The sequence below is a fragment of the Aphelocoma coerulescens genome, chromosome 26 (genome assembly GCF_041296385.1).
Source record: "Aphelocoma coerulescens isolate FSJ_1873_10779 chromosome 26, UR_Acoe_1.0, whole genome shotgun sequence".
Taxonomy (NCBI): domain Eukaryota; kingdom Metazoa; phylum Chordata; class Aves; order Passeriformes; family Corvidae; genus Aphelocoma; species Aphelocoma coerulescens.
Genome location: NC_091039.1, coordinates 581,134 through 599,705, shown reverse-complemented (window position 1 = coordinate 599,705; position 18,572 = coordinate 581,134).

Here is an 18,572-nt window from a genome sequence, read left to right as displayed (position 1 = left end):
TTGATTCCATGATTCCCCACGGTGTCACAATGGAGCCTTGTTTCTAGGAGGTTCTGTACTGTCACAATTGCCTCCTTGATGCCATCAGCCCCTGCAGTGTCACAATGGCTCCTTGGTTCCATGAGGAACACAATAGCTTGGCATAAGCATTGAGCAACAGCTGCTGAACACACCTGGCAACATCTGCTTGCATCAAAAGAGGGCTTCAAGCTGACAATGGCACCAGCAGCTTCCATCTGCAACAGACACCCAGGGAAAGGACAGGCTGTGCCGGTTTGGACAAATGTGGAGGAAAATATCCTCTGATAGAAGGCAGGTTACACCCAGCCCTCCCCCACCAGCTTCGGGAAAAAAGAATTTTCCTGGGAAGAAAGTGAAAGAGATAAAAACTACTTTTTTAACAAACACACAGGAAAAGGATAACAATGCTAAATATTAAAACCTCTCGCTGTGCAGAGAAAGCTGGGATAATTTGAGAGTCCTTCTGTGTTTCGGTGGGGTCTCCTGAAACATCCATAGACAGCGAGGCCCGTGCAAAGAAACAGGGAGCGATTCTTGAGAGAAGTTGCAGAGCTCTTTCTTCTCCAGCCACATGGGCGGGGCACTGCCAAAGAACTGAGCAATCACGGCACAACCAGGGCCCTCCTGGCACAGGGCAACACAAAATAAGCAGTGCTGAACAGGATTAGGGCACATGTGAGCAGGGAGCAGGGAGACCCCGTGCCCAGGCCATGCCTCTACCCCAGGGTCCCCTCTCCCATGACCTCATGGCAGGGGGGAGGAACCCCAACACTTCCGTAGGTGTAGTCTCTCTCCTCCTCCTTGCAGCTGGCTCATGGGCCCACATTCAGGGCCCCCACCTCGGGAGAAAATTCTCCCAATGTGCTCTGATGTTGAAAGAGTCAAGAAGAGAAGAAGGGAAAAAAAACCCCCGAAGTCCCAGGAAAACAAAGTTCAACTCTCCATCTCCCTCCAGAGAAAAGGAGCTGAAAACTGGCTAAAAAGAAACAAAGTTGCTTCCTCTGCTCTTGCTGCAAGCAGGATGCAGAGGAGTGTGTATGTGTGTCCTTGAACAAACGCTCTGAGAAGTTTGTCTGGCTTTTTTTTCCTCTCCCCCCTCTCAGGCTCAGTTGAAAGGCACAGAAATGCACAAAGTTCACTTCTGGGCATAGAGCAGCAATAGGGGGATACACATGATAAAGTCACCCCAAGACACAGGGACAGAGAATTCAGTGGAAAGACTCCGAGAATTCTGCTCCCAGAGATCATTCATTCCTGCTCACACTGACCCTTGTAGAAAGGGGACATCGTTCCCGGCAGCCTGTACTGAGCATGTGGCTCCTGAGTGGGGTTTGTTGTTTAGGAAACCTGCTCCGGCTTTTCCATTCTTTCCTTGCAAACAGGAAAACTTCTCCTGGGGCTGTGTGCAGGCAGAGCCCTGAGGAGAGCAGGTGGCACATGGTGCGCTGGGCTGGGACAGCCAGCTGCAGAGCTCAAGGGAAGAAGCCCAAAGTGTCACAATGGCTCCTTGCCTTCCCATGCAACACCTGGGTCACAATGGTCTCCTTGATTCCATGAGGCCCCACTGTGTCACAATGGCTCCTTGGTTCCATCAGGTTCCGCAGTGTCACCATGGTCTCTTTTGATCCGCACTGTCATCATGGACAATTGGTTCCATGAGGCCCCGCAGTGTCACAATGGTCCCTTGCTTCCATAGGTTTGATGTTGTAACAAAGGACTCCTTGCTTCTATGAGCTAGCCTGCTTTTTGCAGAGGTGTCTTTGGTTCCAACAAGGCCCCACTGTGTCTCAGTGCACCCTGGCTTCCATGTGGATGTGGAGTATCACAAAGGCTCCTTGGTTCCACCAGGTCCTGCTGTGTCACAATGGGTCCTGTGGTCCCTGAGGCCCTCCAAAGTCATCATGGATGCTTGCTTCCATGAGGTTCCATTATGTGCCAGTGGTCATCTTGGTTCCAGGAGTTTCCTTAGTGTCACAATGCTCTCCATGCTTCCATTAGGCCCTGCTTTGCCACAATGGTCCCCTTGTTTCCATGAGGCCCCGCTGTGTCACAATGGACCTATGGTTCCATGATGTTGCGTGGTGTCACCGTGCTCTTCTTGAATCCGCCATGTAACCATGGACCATTGGTTCCATGCAGCCGTGTCACAATGGGCTCCTTGATTCCATGATTCCCCACGGTGTCACAATGGAGCCTTGTTTCTAGGAGGTTCTGTACTGTCACAATTGCCTCCTTGATGCCATCAGCCCCTGCAGTGTCACAATGGCTCCTTGGTTCCATGAGGAACACAATAGCTTGGCATAAGCATTGAGCAACAGCTGCTGAACACACCTGGCAACATCTGCTTGCATCAAAAGAGTGCTTCAAGCTGACAATGGCACCAGCAGCTTCCATCTGCAACAGAGACCCAGGAAAGGACAGGCTGTGCCGGTTTGGACAAATGTGGAGGAAAATATCCTCTTATAGAAGGCAGGTTACACCCAGCCCTCCCCCACCAGGTTTTTGGAAAAAAGAACTTTCCTGGGAAGAAAGTGAAAGAGATAAAAACTATTTTTTTAACAAACACACAGGAAAAGGATAACAATGCTAAATATTAAAAGCTCTCGCTGTGCAGAGAAAGCTGGGATAATTTGAGAGTCCTTCCGTGTTTCGGTGGGGTCTCCTGAAACATCCATAGACAGCGAGGCCCGTGCAAAGAAACAGGGAGCGATTCTTGAGAGAAGTTTCAGAGCTCTTTCTTCTCCAGCCACATGGGCGGGGCACTGCCAAAGAACTGAGCAATCACGGCACAACCAGGGCCCTCCTGGCACAGGGCAACACAAAATAAGCAGTGCTGAACAGGATTAGGGCACATGTGAGCAGGGAGCAGGGAGACCCCGTGCCCAGGCCATGCCTCTACCCCAGGGTCCCCTCTCCCATGACCTCATGGCAGGGGGGAGGAACCCCAACACTTCCGTAGGTGCAGTCTCTCTCCTCCTCCTTGCAGCTGGCTCATGGGCCCACATTCAGGGCCCCCACCTCGGGAGAAAATTCTCCCAATGTGCTCTGATGTTGAAAGAGTCAAGAAGAGAAGAAGGGAAAAAAAACCCCCGAAGTTCCAGGAAAACAAAGTTCAACTCTCCATCTCCCCCCAGAGAAAAGGAGCTGAAAACTGGCTAAAAAGAAACAAAGTTGCTTCCCTCTGCTCTTGCTGCAAGCAGGATGCAGAGGAGTGTGTATGTGTGTCCTTGAACAAACGCTCTGAGAAGTTTGTCCGGTTTTTTTTCCTCTCCCCCCTCTCAGGCTCAGTTGAAAGGCACAGAAATGCACAAAGTTCACTTCTGGGCATAGAGCAGCAATAGGGGATACACACAATAAAGTCACCCCAAGACACAGGGACAGAGAATTCAGTGGAAAGACTCCGAGAATTCTGCTCCCAGAGATCATTCATTCCTGCTCACACTGACCCTTGTAGAAAGGGGACATCGTTCCAGGCAGCCTGTACTGAGCATGTGGCTCCTGAGTAGGGTTTGTTGTTTAGGAAACCTGCTCCGGCTTTTCCATTCTTTCCTTGCAAACAGGAAAACTTCTCCTGGGGCTGTGTGCAGGCAGAGCCCTGAGGAGAGCAGGTGGCACATGGTGCGCTGGGCTGGGACAGCCAGCTGCAGAGCTCAAGGGAAGAAGCCCAAAGTGTCACAATGGCTCCTTGCCTTCCCATGCAACACCTGGGTCACAATGGTCTCCTTGATTCCATGAGGCCCCACTGTGTCACAATGGCTCCTTGGTTCCATCAGGTTCCGCAGTGTCACCATGGTCTCCTTTGATCCGCACTGTCATCATGGACAATTGGTTCCATGAGGCCCCGCAGTGTCACAATGGTCCCTTGCTTCCATAGGTTTGATGTTGTAACAAAGGACTCCTTGCTTCTATGAGCTAGCCTGCTTTTTGCAGAGGTGTCTTTGGTTCCAACAAGGCCCCGCTGTGTCTCAGTGCACCCTGGCTTCCATGTGGATGTGGAGTATCACAAAGGCTCCTTGGTTCCACCAGGTCCTGCTGTGTCACAATGGGTCCTGTGGTCCCTGAGGCCCTCCAAAACCATCGTGGAGGCTTGCTTCCATGAGGTTCCATTATGTGCCAGTGGTCATCTTGGTTCCAGGAGTTTCCTTAGTGTCACAATGCTCTCCATGCTTCCATTAGGCCCTGCTTTGCCACAATGGTCCCCTTGTTTCCATGAGGCCCCGCTGTGTCACAATGGACCTATGGTTCCGTGATGTTGCGTGGTGTCACCGTGCTCTTCTTGAATCCGCCGTGTAACCATGGACCATTGGTTCCATGCAGCCGTGTCACAATGGGCTCCTTGATTCCATGATTCCCCACGGTGTCACAATGGAGCCTTGTTTCTAGGAGGTTCTGTACTGTCACAATTGCCTCCTTGATGCCATCAGCCCCTGCAGTGTCACAATGGCTCCTTGGTTCCATGAGGAACACAATAGCTTGGCATAAGCATTGAGCAACAGCTGCTGAACACACCTGGCAACATCTGCTTGCATCAAAAGAGGGCTTCAAGCTGACAATGGCACCAGCAGCTTCCATCTGCAACAGAGACCCAGGAAAGGACAGGCTGTGCCGGTTTGGACAAATGTGGAGGAAAATATCCTCTGATAGAAGGCAGGTTACACCCAGCCCTCCCCCACCAGGTTTTTGGAAAAAAGAACTTTCCTGGGAAGAAAGTGAAAGAGATAAAACCTATTTTTTTAACAAACACACAGGAAAAGGATAACAATGCCTAATATTAAAACCTCTCGCTGTGCAGAGAAAGCTGGGATAATTTGAGAGTCCTTCTGTGTTTCGGTGGGGTCTCCTGAAACATCCATAGACAGCGAGGCCCGTGCAAAGAAACAGGGAGCCATTCTTGAGAGAAGTTTCAGAGCTCTTTCTTCTCCAGCCACATGGGCGGGGCACTGCCAAAGAACTGAGCAATCACAGCACAACCAGGGCCCTCCTCGCACAGGGCAACACAAAATAAGCAGTGCTGAACAGGATTAGGGCACATGTGAGCAGGGAGCAGGGAGACCCCCCGTGCCCAGGCCATGCCTCTACCCCAGGGTCCCCTCTCCCATGACCGCATGGCAGGAGGGAGGAACCCCAACACTTCCGTAGGTGCAGTCTCTCTCCTCCTCCTTGCAGCTGGCTCATGGGCCCACATTCAGGGCCCCCACCTCGGGAGAAAATTCTCCCAATGTGCTCTGATGTTGAAAGAGTCAAGAAGAGAAGAAGGGAAAAAAAACCCCCGAAGTCCCAGGAAAACAAAGTTCAACTCTCCATCTCCCCCCAGAGAAAAGGAGCTGAAAACTGGCTAAAAAGAAACAAAGTTGCTTCCTCTGCTCTTGCTGCAAGCAGGATGCAGAGGAGTGTGTATGTGTGTCCTTGAACAAACGCTCTGAGAAGTTTGTCCGGTTTTTTTTCCTCTCCCCCCTCTCAGGCTCAGTTGAAAGGCACAGAAATGCACAAAGTTCACTTCTGGGCATAGAGCAGCAATAGGGGATACACACAATAAAGTCACCCCAAGACACAGGGACAGAGAATTCAGTGGAAAGACTCCGAGAATTCTGCTCCCAGAGATCATTCCTGCTCACACTGACCCTTGTAGAAAGGGGACATCGTTCCAGGCAGCCTGTACTGAGCATGTGGCTCCTGAGTGGGGTTTGTTGTTTAGGAAACCTGCTCCGGCTTTTCCATTCTTTCCTTGCAAACAGGAAAACTTCTCCTGGGGCTGTGTGCAGGCAGAGCCCTGAGGAGAGCAGGTGGCACATGGTGCGCTGGGCTGGGACAGCCCGCTGCAGAGCTCAAGGGAAGAAGCCCAAAGTGTCACAATGGCTCCTTGCCTTCACATGCAACACCTGGGTCACAATGGTCTCCTTGATTCCATGAGGCCCCACTGTGTCACAATGGCTCCTTGGTTCCATCAGGTTCCGCAGTGTCACCATGGTCTCCTTTGATCCGCACTGTCATCATGGACAATTGGTTCCATGAGGCCCCGCAGTGTCACAAGGGTCCCTTGGTTCCATAGCTTTTACGTTGTAACAATGGACTCCTTGCTTCTATGAGCTAGCCTGCTTTTTGCAGAGGTGTCTTTGGTTCCAAACAGGCCCCGCTGTGTCTCAGTGCACCCTGGCTTCCATGTGGATGTGGAGTATCACAAAGGCTCCTTGGTTCCACCAGGTCCTGCTGTGTCACAATGGGTCCTGTGGTCCCTGAGGCCCTCCAAAGTCATTGTGGAGGCTTGCTTCCATGAGGTTCCATTATGTGCCAGTGGTCATCTTGGTTCCAGGAGTTTCCTTAGTGTCACAATGCTCTCCATGCTTCCATTAGGCCCTGCTTTGCCACAATGGTCCCCTTGTTTCCATGAGGCCCCGCTGTGTCACAATGGACCTATGGTTCCATGATGTTGCGTGGTGTCACCGTGCTCTTCTTGAATCCGCAGTGTAACCATGGACCATTGGTTCCATGCGGCCTGGCTGTGTCACAATGGGCTCCTTGATTCCATGATTCCCCACGGTGTCACAATGGAGCCTTGTTTCTAGGAGGTTCTGTACTGTCACAATTGCCTCCTTGATGCCATCAGCCCCTGCAGTGTCACAATGGCTCCTTGGTTCCATGAGGAACACAATAGCTTGGCATAAGCATTGAGCAACAGCTGCTGAACACACCTGGCAACATCTGCTTGCATCAAAAGAGGGCTTCAAGCTGACAATGGCACCAGCAGCTTCCATCTGCAACAGAGACCCAGGAAAGGACAGGCTGTGCCGGTTTGGACAAATGTGGAGGAAAATATCCTCTGATAGAAGGCAGGTTACACCCAGCCCTCCCCCACCAGGTTTTTGGAAAAAAGAACTTTCCTGGGAAGAAAGTGAAAGAGATAAAAACTATTTTTTTAACAAACACACAGGAAAAGGATAGCAATGCTAAATATTAAAGGCTCTCGCTGTGCAGAGAAAGCTGGGATAATTTGAGAGTCCTTCCGTGTTTCGGTGGGGTCTCCTGAAACATCCATAGACAGCGAGGCCCGTGCAAAGAAACAGGGAGCGATTCTTGAGAGAAGTTTCAGAGCTCTTTCTTCTCCAGCCACATGGGCGGGGCACTGCCAAAGAACTGAGCAATCACAGCACAACCAGGGCCCTCCTCGCACAGGGCAACACAAAATAAGCAGTGCTGAACAGGATTAGGGCACATGTGAGCAGGGAGCAGGGAGACCCCCGTGCCCAGGCCATGCCTCTACCCCAGGGTCCCCTCTCCCATGACCTCATGGCAGGGGGGAGGAACCCCAACACTTCCGTAGGTGTAGTCTCTCTCCTCCTCCTTGCAGCTGGCTCATGGGCCCACATTCAGGGCCCCCACCTCGGGAGAAAATTCTCCCAATGTGCTCTGATGTTGAAAGAGTCAAGAAGAGAAGAAGGGAAAAAAAACCCCCGAAGTCCCAGGAAAACAAAGTTCAACTCTCCATCTCCCCCCAGAGAAAAGGAGCTGAAAACTGGCTAAAAAGAAACAAAGTTGCTTCCTCTGCTCTTGCTGCAAGCAGGATGCAGAGGAGTGTGTATGTGTGTCCTTGAACAAACGCTCTGAGAAGTTTGTCCGGTTTTTTTTTTCCTCTCCCCCCTCTCAGGCTCAGTTGAAAGGCACAGAAATGCACAAAGTTCACTTCTGGGCATAGAGCAGCGATAGGGGATACACACGATAAAGTCACCCCAAGACACAGGGAGAGAGAATTCAGTGGAAAGACTCCGAGAATTCTGCTCCCAGAGATCATTCATTCCTGCTCACACTGACCCTTGTAGAAAGGGGACATCGTTCCAGGCAGCCTGTACTGAGCATGTGGCTCCTGAGTGGGGTTTGTTGTTTAGGAAACCTGCTCCGGCTTTTCCATTCTTTCCTTCCAAACAGGAAAACTTCTCCTGGGGCTGTGTGCAGGCAGAGCCCTGAGGAGAGCAGGTGGCACATGGTGCGCTGGGCTGGGACAGCCAGCTGCAGAGCTCAAGGGAAGAAGCCCAAAGTGTCACAATGGCTCCTTGCCTTCCCATGCAACACCTGGGTCACAATGGTCTCCTTGATTCCATGAGGCCCCACTGTGTCACAATGGCTCCTTGGTTCCATCAGGTTCCGCAGTGTCACCATGGTCTCCTTTGATCCGCATTGTCATCATGGACAATTGGTTCCATGAGGCCCCGCAGTGTCACAATGGTCCCTTGGTTCCATAGCTTTTACGTTGTAACAATGGACTCCTTGCTTCTATGAGCTAGCCTGCTTTTTGCAGAGGTGTCTTTGGTTCCAACAAGGCCCCGCTGTGTCTCAGTGCACCCTGGCTTCCATGTGGATCTGGAGTATCACAAAGGCTCCTTGGTTCCACCAGGTCCTGCTGTGTCACAATGGGTCCTGTGGTCCCTGAGGCCCTCCAAAGTCATTGTGGAGGCTTGCTTCCATGAGGTTCCATTATGTGCCAGTGGTCATCTTGGTTCCAGGAGTTTCCTTAGTGTCACAATGCCCTCCATGCTTCCATTAGGCCCTGCTTTGCCACAATGGTCCCCTTGTTTCCATGAGGCCCCGCTGTGTCACAATGGACCTATGGTTCCGTGATGTTGCGTGGTGTCACCGAGCTCTTCTTGAATCCGTCGTGTAACCATGGACCATTGGTTCCATGCAGCCGTGTCACAATGGGCTCCTTGATTCCATGATTCCCCACGGTGTCACAATGGAGCCTTGTTTCTAGGAGGTTCTGTACTGTCACAATTGCCTCCTTGATGCCATCAGCCCCTGCAGTGTCACAATGGCTCCTTGGTTCCATGAGGAACACAATAGCTTGGCATAAGCATTGAGCAACAGCTGCTGAACACACCTGGCAACATCTGCTTGCATCAAAAGAGGGCTTCAAGCTGCACCAGCAGCTTCCATCTGCAACAGAGACCCAGGAAAGGACAGGCTGTGCCGGTTTGGACAAATGTGGAGGAAAATATCCTCTGATAGAAGGCAGGTTACATCCAGCCCTCCCCCACCAGGTTTTTGGAAAAAAGAACTTTCCTGGGAAGAAAGTGAAAGAGATAAAAACTATTTTTTTAACAAACACACAGGAAAAGTATAGCAATGCTAAATATTAAAAGCTCTCGCTGTGCAGAGAAAGCTGGGATAATTTGAGAGTCCTTCCGTGTTTCGGTGGGGTCTCCTGAAACATCCATAGACAGCGAGGCCCGTGCAAAGAAACAGGGAGCGATTCTTGAGAGAAGTTTCAGAGCTCTTTCTTCTCCAGCCACATGGGCGGGGCACTGCCAAAGAACTGAGCAATCACAGCACAACCAGGGCCCTCCTCGCACAGGGCAACACAAAATAAGCAGTGCTGAACAGGATTAGGGCACATGGGAGCAGGGAGCAGGGAGACCCCGTGCCCAGGCCATGCCTCTACCCCAGGGTCCCCTCTCCCATGACCGCATGGCAGGAGGGAGGAACCCCAACACTTCCGTAGGTGCAGTCTCTCTCCTCCTCCTTGCAGCTGCCTCATGGGCCCACATTCAGGGCCCCCACCTCGGGAGAAAATTCTCCCAATGTGGTCTGATGTTGAAAGAGTCAAGAAGAGAAGAAGGGAACAAAACCCCCAAAGTCCCAGGAAAACAAAGTTCAACTCTCCATCTCCCCCCAGAGAAAAGGAGCTGAAAACTGGCTAAAAAGAAACCAAGTTGCTTCCTCTGCTCTTGCTGCAAGCAGGATGCAGAGGAGTGTGTATGTGTGTCCTTGAACAAACGCTCTGAGAAGTTTGTCCGGTTTTTTTTCCTCTCCCCCCTCTCAGGCTCAGTTGAAAGGCACAGAAATGCACAAAGTTCACTTCTGGGCATAGAGCAGCGATAGGGGATACACACGATAAAGTCACCCCAAGACACAGGGACAGAGAATTCAGTGGAAAGACTCCGAGAATTCTGCTCCCAGAGATCATTCATTCCTGCTCACACTGACCCTTGTAGCAAGGGGACATCGTTCCAGGCAGCCTGTACTGAGCATGTGGCTCCTGAGTGGGGTTTGTTGTTTAGGAAACCTGCTCCGGCTTTTCCATTCTTTCCTTCCAAACAGGAAAACTTCTCCTGGGGCTGTGTGCAGGCAGAGCCCTGAGGAGAGCAGGTGGCACATGGTGCGCTGGGCTGGGACAGCCCGCTGCAGAGCTCAAGGGAAGAAGCCCAAAGTGTCACAATGGCTCCTTGCCTTCCCATGCAACACCTGGGTCACAATGGTCTCCTTGATTCCATGAGGCCCCACTGTGTCACAATGGCTCCTTGGTTCCATCAGGTTCCGCAGTGTCACCATGGTCTCCTTTGATCCGCATTGTCATCATGGACAATTGGTTCCATGAGGCCCCGCAGTGTCACAATGGTCCCTTGCTTCCATAGCTTTTACGTTGTAACAATGGCCTCCTTGCTTCTATGAGCTAGCCTGCTTTTTGCAGAGGTGTCTTTGGTTCCAACAAGGCCCCGCTGTGTCTCAGTGCACCCTGGCTTCCATGTGGATGTGGAGTATCACAAAGGCTCCTTGGTTCCACCAGGTCCTGCTGTGTCACAATGGGTCCTGTGGTCCCTGAGGCCCTCCAAAGTCATTGTGGAGGCTTGCTTCCATGAGGTTCCATTATGTGCCAGTGGTCATCTTGGTTCCAGGAGTTTCCTTAGTGTCACAATGCCCTCCATGCTTCCATTAGGCCCTGCTTTGCCACAATGGTCCCCTTGTTTCCATGAGGCCCCGCTGTGTCACAATGGACCTATGGTTCCGTGATGTTGCGTGGTGTCACCGTGCTCTTCTTGAATCCGTCGTGTAACCATGGACCATTGGTTCCATGCAGCCGTGTCACAATGGGCTCCTTGATTCCATGATTCCCCACGGTGTCACAATGGAGCCTTGTTTCTAGGAGGTTCTGTACTGTCACAATTGCCTCCTTGATGCCATCAGCCCCTGCAGTGTCACAATGGCTCCTTGGTTCCATGAGGAACACAATAGCTTGGCATAAGCATTGAGCAACAGCTGCTGAACACACCTGGCAACATCTGCTTGCATCAAAAGAGGGCTTCAAGGTGACAATGGCACCAGCAGCTTCCATCTGCAACAGAGACCCAGGAAAGGACAGGCTGTGCCGGTTTGGACAAATGTGGAGGAAAATATCCTCTGATAGAAGGCAGGTTACACCCAGCCCTCCCCCACCAGGTTTTTGGAAAAAAGAACTTTCCTGGGAAGAAAGTGAAAGAGATAAAAACTATTTTTTTAACAAACACACAGGAAAAGGATAGCAATGCTAAATATTAAAGGCTCTCGCTGTGCAGAGAAACCTGGGATAATTTGAGAGTCCTTCCGTGTTTCGGTGGGGTCTCCTGAAACATCCATAGACAGCGAGGCCCGTGCAAAGAAACAGGGAGCGATTCTTGAGAGAAGTTTCAGAGCTCTTTCTTCTCCAGCCACATGGGCGGGGCACTGCCAAAGAACTGAGCAATCACAGCACAACCAGGGCCCTCCTCGCACAGGGCAACACAAAATAAGCAGTGCTGAACAGGATTAGGGCACATGTGAGCAGGGAGCAGGGAGACCCCCGTGCCCAGGCCATGCCTCTACCCCAGTGTCCCCTCTCCCATGACCTCATGGCAGGGGGGAGGAACCCCAACACTTCCGTAGGTGTAGTCTCTCTCCTCCTCCTTGCAGCTGGCTCATGGGCCCACATTCAGGGCCCCCACCTCGGGAGAAAATTCTCCCAATGTGCTCTGATGTTGAAAGAGTCAAGAAGAGAAGAAGGGAAAAAAAACCCCAAAGTCCCAGGAAAACAAAGTTCAACTCTCCATCTCCCCCCAGAGAAAAGGAGCTGAAAACTGGCTAAAAAGAAACAAAGTTGCTTCCTCTGCTCTTGCTGCAAGCAGGATGCAGAGGAGTGTGCATGTGTGTCCTTGAACAAACGCTCTGAGAAGTTTGTCCGGTTTTTTTTTTCCTCTCCCCCCTCTCAGGCTCAGTTGAAAGGCACAGAAATGCACAAAGTTCACTTCTGGGCATAGAGCAGCGATAGGGGATACACACGATAAAGTCACCCCAAGACACAGGGAGAGAGAATTCAGTGGAAAGACTCCGAGAATTCTGCTCCCAGAGATCATTCATTCCTGCTCACACTGACCCTTGTAGAAAGGGGACATCGTTCCAGGCAGCCTGTACTGAGCATGTGGCTCCTGAGTGGGGTTTGTTGTTTAGGAAACCTGCTCCGGCTTTTCCATTCTTTCCTTGCAAACAGGAAAACTTCTCCTGGGGCTGTGTGCAGGCAGAGCCCTGAGGAGAGCAGGTGGCACATGGTGCGCTGGGCTGGGACAGCCAGCTGCAGAGCTCAAGGGAAGAAGCCCAAAGTGTCACAATGGCTCCTTGCCTTCCCATGCAACACCTGGGTCACAATGGTCTCCTTGATTCCATGAGGCCCCACTGTGTCACAATGGCTCCTTGGTTCCATCAGGTTCCGCAGTGTCACCATGGTCTCCTTTGATCCGCACTGTCATCATGGACAATTGGTTCCATGAGGCCCCGCAGTGTCACAAGGGTCCCTTGGTTCCATAGCTTTTACGTTGTAACAATGGACTCCTTGCTTCTATGAGCTAGCCTGCTTTTTGCAGAGGTGTCTTTGGTTCCAACAAGGCCCCGCTGTGTCTCAGTGCACCCTGGCTTCCATGTGGATGTGGAGTATCACAAAGGCTCCTTGGTTCCACCAGGTCCTGCTGTGTCACAATGGGTCCTGTGGTCCCTGAGGCCCTCCAAAGTCATTGTGGAGGCTTGCTTCCATGAGGTTCCATTATGTGCCAGTGGTCATCTTGGTTCCAGGAGTTTCCTTAGTGTCACAATGCTCTCCATGCTTCCATTAGGCCCTGCTTTGCCACAATGGTCCCCTTGTTTCCATGAGGCCCCGCTGTGTCACAATGGACCTATGGTTCCATGATGTTGCGTGGTGTCACCGTGCTCTTCTTGAATCCGCCGTGTAACCATGGACCATTGGTTCCATGCAGCCGTGTCACAATGGGCTCCTTGATTCCATGATTCCCCACGGTGTCACAATGGAGCCTTGTTTCTAGGAGGTTCTGTACTGTCACAATTGCCTCCTTGATGCCATCAGCCCCTGCAGTGTCACAATGGCTCCTTGGTTCCATGAGGAACACAATAGCTTGGCATAAGCATTGAGCAACAGCTGCTGAACACACCTGGCAACATCTGCTTGCATCAAAAGAGGGCTTCAAGCTGACAATGGCACCAGCAGCTTCCATCTGCAACAGAGACCCAGGAAAGGACAGGCTGTGCCGGTTTGGACAAATGTGGAGGAAAATATCCTCTGATAGAAGGCAGGTTACACCCAGCCCTCCCCCACCAGGTTTTTGGAAAAAAGAACTTTCCTGGGAAGAAAGTGAAAGAGATAAAAACTATTTTTTTAACAAACACACAGGAAAAGGATAGCAATGCTAAATATTAAAAGCTCTCGCTGTGCAGAGAAAGCTGGGATAATTTGAGAGTCCTTCCGTGTTTCGGTGGGGTCTCCTGAAACATCCATAGACAGCGAGGCCCGTGCAAAGAAACAGGGAGCCATTCTTGAGAGAAGTTTCAGAGCTCTTTCTTCTCCAGCCACATGGGCGGGGCACTGCCAAAGAACTGAGCAATCACAGCACAACCAGGGCCCTCCTCGCACAAGGCAACACAAAATAAGCAGTGCTGAACAGGGTTAGGGCACATGTGAGCAGGGAGCAGGGAGACCCCCGTGCCCAGGCCATGCCTCTACCCCAGGGTCCCCTCTCCCATGACCTCATGGCAGGGGGGAGGAACCCCAACACTTCCGTAGGTGTAGTCTCTCTCCTCCTCCTTGCAGCTGGCTCATGGGCCCACATTCAGGGCCCCCACCTCGGGAGAAAATTCTCCCAATGTGCTCTGATGTTGAAAGAGTCAAGAAGAGAAGAAGGGAAAAAAAAACCCCGAAGTCCCAGGAAAACAAAGTTCAACTCTCCATCTCCCCCCAGAGAAAAGGAGCTGAAAACTGGCTAAAAAGAAACAAAGTTGCTTCCCTCTGCTCTTGCTGCAAGCAGGATGCAGAGGAGTGTGTATGTGTGTCCTTGAAAAAACGCTCTGAGAAGTTTGTCCGGTTTTTTTTTTCCTCTCCCCCCTCTCAGGCTCAGTTGAAAGGCACAGAAACGCACAAAGTTCACTTCTGGGCATAGAGCAGCAATAGGGGATACACACAATAAAGTCACCCCAAGACACAGGGACAGAGAATTCAGTGGAAAGACTCCGAGAATTCTGCTCCCAGAGATCATTCATTCCTGCTCACACTGACCCTTGTAGAAAGGGGACATCGTTCCAGGCAGCCTGTACTGAGCATGTGGCTCCTGAGTGGGGTTTGTTGTTTAGGAAACCTGCTCCGGCTTTTCCATTCTTTCCTTCCAAACAGGAAAACTTCTCCTGGGGCTGTGTGCAGGCAGAGCCCTGAGGAGAGCAGGTGGCACATGGTGCGCTGGGCTGGGACAGCCAGCTGCAGAGCTCAAGGGAAGAAGCCCAAAGTGTCACAATGGCTCCTTGCCTTCCCATGCAACACCTGGGTCACAATGGTCTCCTTGATTCCATGAGGCCCCACTGTGTCACAATGGCTCCTTGGTTCCATCAGGTTCCGCAGTGTCAGCATGGTCTCCTTTGATCCGCACTGTCATCATGGACAATTGGTTCCATGAGGCCCCGCAGTGTCACAATGGTCCCTTGCTTCCATAGGTTTGATGTTGTAACAAAGGACTCCTTGCTTCTATGAGCTAGCCTGCTTTTTGCAGAGGTGTCTTTGGTTCCAACAAGGCCCCGCTGTGTCTCAGTGCACCCTGGCTTCCATGTGGATCTGGAGTATCACAAAGGCTCCTTGGTTCCACCAGGTCCTGCTGTGTCACAATGGGTCCTGTGGTCCCTGAGGCCCTCCAAAGTCATTGTGGAGGCTTGCTTCCATGAGGTTCCATTATGTGCCAGTGGTCATCTTGGTTCCAGGAGTTTCCTTAGTGTCACAATGCCCTCCATGCTTCCATTAGGCCCTGCTTTGCCACAATGGTCCCCTTGTTTCCATGAGGCCCCGCTGTGTCACAATGGACCTATGGTTCCGTGATGTTGCGTGGTGTCACCGAGCTCTTCTTGAATCCGTCGTGTAACCATGGACCATTGGTTCCATGCAGCCGTGTCACAATGGGCTCCTTGATTCCATGATTCCCCACGGTGTCACAATGGAGCCTTGTTTCTAGGAGGTTCTGTACTGTCACAATTGCCTCCTTGATGCCATCAGCCCCTGCAGTGTCACAATGGCTCCTTGGTTCCATGAGGAACACAATAGCTTGGCATAAGCATTGAGCAACAGCTGCTGAACACACCTGGCAACATCTGCTTGCATCAAAAGAGGGCTTCAAGCTGCACCAGCAGCTTCCATCTGCAACAGAGACCCAGGAAAGGACAGGCTGTGCCGGTTTGGACAAATGTGGAGGAAAATATCCTCTGATAGAAGGCAGGTTACATCCAGCCCTCCCCCACCAGGTTTTTGGAAAAAAGAACTTTCCTGGGAAGAAAGTGAAAGAGATAAAAACTATTTTTTTAACAAACACACAGGAAAAGTATAGCAATGCTAAATATTAAAAGCTCTCGCTGTGCAGAGAAAGCTGGGATAATTTGAGAGTCCTTCCGTGTTTCGGTGGGGTCTCCTGAAACATCCATAGACAGCGAGGCCCGTGCAAAGAAACAGGGAGCGATTCTTGAGAGAAGTTTCAGAGCTCTTTCTTCTCCAGCCACATGGGCGGGGCACTGCCAAAGAACTGAGCAATCACAGCACAACCAGGGCCCTCCTCGCACAGGGCAACACAAAATAAGCAGTGCTGAACAGGATTAGGGCACATGGGAGCAGGGAGCAGGGAGACCCCCGTGCCCAGGCCATGCCTCTACCCCAGGGTCCCCTCTCCCATGACCGCATGGCAGGAGGGAGGAACCCCAACACTTCCGTAGGTGTAGTCTCTCTCCTCCTCCTTGCAGCTGCCTCATGGGCCCACATTCAGGGCCCCCACCTCGGGAGAAAATTCTCCCAATGTGGTCTGATGTTGAAAGAGTCAAGAAGAGAAGAAGGGAACAAAACCCCCAAAGTCCCAGGAAAACAAAGTTCAACTCTCCATCTCCCCCCAGAGAAAAGGAGCTGAAAACTGGCTAAAAAGAAACCAAGTTGCTTCCTCTGCTCTTGCTGCAAGCAGGATGCAGAGGAGTGTGTATGTGTGTCCTTGAACAAACGCTCTGAGAAGTTTGTCCGGTTTTTTTTCCTCTCCCCCCTCTCAGGCTCAGTTGAAAGGCACAGAAATGCACAAAGTTCACTTCTGGGCATAGAGCAGCGATAGGGGATACACACGATAAAGTCACCCCAAGACACAGGGACAGAGAATTCAGTGGAAAGACTCCGAGAATTCTGCTCCCAGAGATCATTCATTCCTGCTCACACTGACCCTTGTAGCAAGGGGACATCGTTCCAGGCAGCCTGTACTGAGCATGTGGCTCCTGAGTGGGGTTTGTTGTTTAGGAAACCTGCTCCGGCTTTTCCATTCTTTCCTTCCAAACAGGAAAACTTCTCCTGGGGCTGTGTGCAGGCAGAGCCCTGAGGAGAGCAGGTGGCACATGGTGCGCTGGGCTGGGACAGCCCGCTGCAGAGCTCAAGGGAAGAAGCCCAAAGTGTCACAATGGCTCCTTGCCTTCCCATGCAACACCTGGGTCACAATGGTCTCCTTGATTCCATGAGGCCCCACTGTGTCACAATGGCTCCTTGGTTCCATCAGGTTCCGCAGTGTCACCATGGTCTCCTTTGATCCGCATTGTCATCATGGACAATTGGTTCCATGAGGCCCCGCAGTGTCACAATGGTCCCTTGCTTCCATAGCTTTTACGTTGTAACAATGGCCTCCTTGCTTCTATGAGCTAGCCTGCTTTTTGCAGAGGTGTCTTTGGTTCCAACAAGGCCCCGCTGTGTCTCAGTGCACCCTGGCTTCCATGTGGATCTGGAGTATCACAAAGGCTCCTTGGTTCCACCAGGTCCTGCTGTGTCACAATGGGTCCTGTGGTCCCTGAGGCCCTCCAAAGTCATTGTGGAGGCTTGCTTCCATGAGGTTCCATTATGTGCCAGTGGTCATCTTGGTTCCAGGAGTTTCCTTAGTGTCACAATGCCCTCCATGCTTCCATTAGGCCCTGCTTTGCCACAATGGTCCCCTTGTTTCCATGAGGCCCCGCTGTGTCACAATGGACCTATGGTTCCGTGATGTTGCGTGGTGTCACCGTGCTCTTCTTGAATCCGTCGTGTAACCATGGACCATTGGTTCCATGCAGCCGTGTCACAATGGGCTCCTTGATTCCATGATTCCCCACGGTGTCACAATGGAGCCTTGTTTCTAGGAGGTTCTGTACTGTCACAATTGCCTCCTTGATGCCATCAGCCCCTGCAGTGTCACAATGGCTCCTTGGTTCCATGAGGAACACAATAGCTTGGCATAAGCATTGAGCAACAGCTGCTGAACACACCTGGCAACATCTGCTTGCATCAAAAGAGGGCTTCAAGGTGACAATGGCACCAGCAGCTTCCATCTGCAACAGAGACCCAGGAAAGGACAGGCTGTGCCGGTTTGGACAAATGTGGAGGAAAATATCCTCTGATAGAAGGCAGGTTACACCCAGCCCTCCCCCACCAGGTTTTTGGAAAAAAGAACTTTCCTGGGAAGAAAGTGAAAGAGATAAAAACTATTTTTTTAACAAACACACAGGAAAAGGATAGCAATGCTAAATATTAAAGGCTCTCGCTGTGCAGAGAAACCTGGGATAATTTGAGAGTCCTTCCGTGTTTCGGTGGGGTCTCCTGAAACATCCATAGACAGCGAGGCCCGTGCAAAGAAACAGGGAGCGATTCTTGAGAGAAGTTTCAGAGCTCTTTCTTCTCCAGCCACATGGGCGGGGCACTGCCAAAGAACTGAGCAATCACAGCACAACCAGGGCCCTCCTCGCACAGGGCAACACAAAATAAGCAGTGCTGAACAGGATTAGGGCACATGTGAGCAGGGAGCAGGGAGACCCCCGTGCCCAGGCCATGCCTCTACCCCAGTGTCCCCTCTCCCATGACCTCATGGCAGGGGGGAGGAACCCCAACACTTCCGTAGGTGTAGTCTCTCTCCTCCTCCTTGCAGCTGGCTCATGGGCCCACATTCAGGGCCCCCACCTCGGGAGAAAATTCTCCCAATGTGCTCTGATGTTGAAAGAGTCAAGAAGAGAAGAAGGGAAAAAAAACCCCAAAGTCCCAGGAAAACAAAGTTCAACTCTCCATCTCCCCCCAGAGAAAAGGAGCTGAAAACTGGCTAAAAAGAAACAAAGTTGCTTCCTCTGCTCTTGCTGCAAGCAGGATGCAGAGGAGTGTGCATGTGTGTCCTTGAACAAACGCTCTGAGAAGTTTGTCCGGTTTTTTTTTTCCTCTCCCCCCTCTCAGGCTCAGTTGAAAGGCACAGAAATGCACAAAG